The 4,734-nt window shown below is 35.5% G+C and overlaps 1 non-coding gene across 1 annotated transcript; it reads right to left on the reverse strand.

The window, feature by feature from the left end:
- Positions 1–2,830: 2,830 nt before the first annotated feature.
- Positions 2,831–2,937, reverse strand: LOC112804408 (small nucleolar RNA R71). Its single transcript, XR_003203017.1, has one exon. It is a non-coding gene; the product is annotated as a small nucleolar RNA R71 (small nucleolar RNA).
- Positions 2,938–4,734: the final 1,797 nt, after the last annotated feature.

Below are 4,734 nucleotides of genomic sequence, written 5' to 3' on the forward strand. Positions count from 1 at the left end.
ACTAAAGTGGGCCCAAAGTGGATTTTAGCACTTTTTAGCTTATGTAATTTTATTTTTGTACTTTTTAAATTAAAATTAACATCTTTTAGGGTTAGAATCTTCTATTTAAAGAGAAGATCCCTTAGGTTTAGAATCGAGCTATCTATCATCAGACATCTAAGTTTTTCTTGTAAATTATGAGCAACTAAACCTCCTAGGTTAAGGTTAGGAGCTCTGCTTGTCCTATGGATTAATATTATTACTTTTTCTCCTTTAATATGTGTTTGATTTTATTCTATGATGTATTATCGTTCTTCACCTTAATGAATCTAGGGTGGAACGAGAGTATGACCCCTTATTCTATGTGAGTTCTTGCGAGTCCTGACCCGGCTAGTATTGAGCTATAGCTTGAGAATACATCACCTGAACCAATAACTTATCTGGGCCAATTAGGATACGTGACATAAAATCTTGTTTGTTATGGGTGATGAGGTTCTTGTGGAACTAAGGCTAGAATATTGAGCTTCATTCTCTGATCTAAAAGATCTGACCTTGTTTGTGGGACTTTAAGTAAGGTCAAGTGAGAGTGAATTGCGTGAGCTTCATCCTTGTTCATATTAAAACACCATCGAGAACGGCGTTTGATATGAATTAGAGGAGATTAATTGACCATGACCTATGGCGTTAATCACTTACAGCTTTGTCATGGAATGAATCATTTATTGTTAAAGTGGTTGGTAAGAAGTATTAATCTGGAAAGATAAAGCATCTCCAAATCCTTAACTGATTTCTCATTATTGTTTTTATATCAATTGTTTACTGCTTTCTTTACTGTTCTATTTTATGCGTTTACAACAACAGCTGGTATCTTTTTATTCACCTGACTAAGATATGCAGGATAACCACTGCTTGCTCAATCCAACAATTCTCGTGGGATTGACCCTCACTCACCTGAGGTATTACTTGGACGACCCAATGCACTTGCCGGTGAAGTTGTGTGAGTTCAATTTCATGCACCAAGGTTTTGGCGCCGTTGCCGGGGATGGTTTGTGATTGACAAACTACCGGTTGTGTTGCTGCTTAGATCAGGTACTTTTTACTAGTTTTTCTTTTGTTTGAGTTTCTTGTTAAAATTTTCAAACTTTCTTTGTTTCTTTTCGAATAATTTTTCCAAAATTTATCTTTAGTCATCTTTTTCCTTTGTTTGAATCTTGTGTCAAATCTTAAGTTTGGTGTCCTTTTGGTTTTTGTTGATTTTTCTTCTCTTGGTTTTTGAAAATTCGTCTTGATTTCATTCTTCTTGTTCGAAATTTTCTTTGTACTTTCCTCTGATTGATTTTAGAACTTTAACTTTGGTTTCTTTTAGTGTTTCTTCCCTTCTAATTTTCGAATTTAGTCTTATTTGATTTCAAAATCTTTAAGTTTGGTGTCCATCTAGTGTTTTTCTTTTCTTTTTAAATTCAAAAAAGGAATATAAATAAATAAATATTTATTTTCGAAAATCTTTAAATCTTTTTCTTTCTTGATTTGAAAATTTTTAAAGTTTGGTGTTTCGTTAGTAATCTTGTTGTTTAAATTTAATTTTCTTGTTTATCTTTTTATCTTTAAATATTTATGTTATCTTTTTCTTTAATTTTCAAAATTTTGTTATCTTATCTTTATTTTCATATTAAATCCAATTATTAAAATTTTAGTATTTTGTTAGTTTCTCTTTCTTTCAAATTTGAAATTCAAAATCTTTATTTGACTTTCTCTCTCCAATTTTCGAAAATCTCATCTTTAATTTTCAAATCTTGTTAGTTAATTGTTGTCTTATCTTGTTTTCAACTTTTAAGTTTGGTGTTTCTTTCATTTTTCTTTCTTTCAAATTTGAATTTCAAAATCTTTTCTTATCATATCTCGTTTTTCTCTCTCTTTTGACCTTATCTTTTTAATTTTTGAATTTCAAAATTTCCTTTTGACTTATTCTTTTTAATTTTTAAAAATTTTTTAAAATCAAATCTTCTATCTTATTTTGGAATCTTGTTAGTTAATTGTTTGTTTTAGCTTCTTTTAATTTTGAAAGTTTGGTGTCTTTCTAATTCTTCTCTCTCTTCTTTTTGAAAATTTTTAACTTCTTTCTTTCTCATCTTTTTCGAAAATTTTCAAACCATTTGCCCCTCTTTATTTTTGAAAACTTTTTTTTAAATAAAAGACACCTTTATTTTCACTTTTCTTTATCTAAGTTTCTCATAAGGAGCTCTCTATACTCTGACATAGAGACTCCATTGTTTTACTCTTCTTGGTTTCTTTCTTTTTTTTTATGAGTAGGAATAGGGATAGAGAAGCCCTTATTGAACCTGATCCTGAACCTGAGAGATTCTTAAGAGGACGTTTGCAGCAAGCTCAAGCAAGTAAAGCCAGAAGGAATCTCAGGGAAGCTCTTGAGCAAGAAACTGCAGATACAACAATGGCAGCTAACCTAAAAGCTGGAGGAGACACAAGGAAGGTCCTTGGATTTTATACTGCACCCAATTCTGACTTCCATAGGCGCAGCATCTCCAAACCTGCCATTGGTACAATCAACTTTGAGCTTAAGCCTCAACTGGCCACTCTAGTACAATAGAATTACCAGTTTTATGGACTCCTGCAGGAGGACCCTAACAAATTCATCTTTGATTTCTTACAGATCTGTTACACTGTTAAGACTAATGGAGTAAATCCAGAGATTTACAAGCTCATGCTATTCCCCTTTGTTGTAAGGGGCAGAGCAAGGCTATGGCTGGATTATCAGCCTAAGGAGCGCTTGGACACTTGGGAGAAGGTGGTCAATGAAGTTTTGACCAAGTTCTTTCCACCTCAAAAGTTAAGCAAGATTAGGGTAGAAGTCCAGGCTTTTAGACAGAAAGAGGGAGAATCCTTCTTTGAAGCTTGGAAGAGCTACAAGTAGCTGATCAGAAGATGCCCTCCTGATATGATCTCAAATTGTCTTAATTAAATCTTCGACCATTTTATGGAATAATGGAAACTTACTTTCAGGTAGCAAATTAATTGCTGCCCCACCATCGACCAAAATTTGATTAATCATCAATCCTTCGACTTTTACCTTAATGTGAAATGGTCGAAGATGACCTTTAGTGATCTTCCCTTTCAAATAACCCTTCCTTAATCATGCCATTTTCGACAAATAGGCACTCATTACCTGGAATTATATCGTCATAGTCTTCTTCTAGGCAATTCCAATGCCCCTCAGGATTATCCTGAAAGTCGAAAGGAAGGACCGAGACTGTGGCAACATAACCAAAACGAGTTTTTCCAAACATCACATCTAGATCAAACTTAAAACCAGAGTCGAAGGTTTCTGTTAGGGCCTCTTCCTCTTCTTTTCCTTTGGGAATTGACTTCACAACTGATATCTCGTTTGATTCCTCTAACACCAGGTCTCCTTTCTGTTCCTACTTTTGAGGTGATTTACTTTCTTTGGTCAATTCTGAATATGGCCCCTAGGTATCGGCATAAGAATTTTGTGTTTAGGCCACAACCTTTGGAATGAAGGGAGTTTTTTTTTTGGAAAATTGCGTTGATACTGGTGCACGAATTCCCACACTTCGTACAACTGAACCAACAAGTGCACTGGGTCATCCAAGTAATACCTAAGGTGAGTTAGGGTTGATCCCACGAGGATTGTGGTTTGAAGCAAGCTATGGTTATCTTGTAGATCTTAGTCAGGCGGATAAAAAAGTTGTTTGTTTGTTTAAATGCATAAAATTGGAATAAGATGGAATTACTATATTTGATTATAAGTAGTGATAAGAAGATAGTTAAGGCTTGGAGATGCTTTGTTCTTCTGGATTAATTCCGGTCTTACTGTCTTCTACAACTGTGAATGATTTCTTCTATGACAGGCTGTATATGATCAACACCAGTTGAGAGGTCACCAATGCTCCTCCAGATCTGAACCCCAGGGTTAATACGGATCTATTTTGATTAAGGGTGAAGCTCCTGCAGTTCATTCTCCTTAGTGATCCTACTCAAAATGCCATAGACAAGGTCGAATCTTCCGGATCAGAGAATGTTGCGCCTTTGGTTCTAGCCTCTACCACAAAGACTCTAATCTCCCCGTATCTTGGCTGAACTAGTTGCTCGAGAACTCCCCAACGAAGTCGTGGATTAGCCATCTAAGAGATGTATAATCAAGCTAGTGGTTCATCATTGTCCGATGAAAGACTCACTCTGAACCGATGTAGAATGAGATAACCTTGTGCCAGTTTAACGCATTCATGATGACGAAGAACGAAGATACATCTTAGAATAAAGAATCAGACACAAATTGAAATAGAATAGTAGTACTTTTATTAAGCTATAAAACTCAGCAGAGCTCCTCCCCTCAACCTAGGAGGTTTAGAAACTCATACTAATAGAAAATATAATGATAAACATGTAAAGTGGGGGAAGATGGGCGAAGATCCTTAACAAAGAGTAATCTTCTACTTTAAATACAAAACTAATGACTAAGGATTACATAAAAAGGGTAAAACAGTCTTTTAGTGCTAAAATCCACTTTCGGGGCCCACTTGGAGAGTGTTTGGGCTGAGCATGATTGAGATCCACGTGCTAGGAGACTCCTTGGGTGTTGAACACCTGCTTGGGGGTCCTTCTTGGGTGTTTGAACACTGGCTAGCCCCTTGTGGGCACTGGACGCCTGGACTGGAGTAGATGGCTGGCGTTGAATGCCAATTTTGGGCCTTTTATTCTGAAGCAAAGTATAAAAGATTA

The sequence above is a fragment of the Arachis hypogaea genome, chromosome 5, assembly GCF_003086295.3.
Source record: "Arachis hypogaea cultivar Tifrunner chromosome 5, arahy.Tifrunner.gnm2.J5K5, whole genome shotgun sequence".
NCBI lineage: Eukaryota > Viridiplantae > Streptophyta > Magnoliopsida > Fabales > Fabaceae > Arachis > Arachis hypogaea.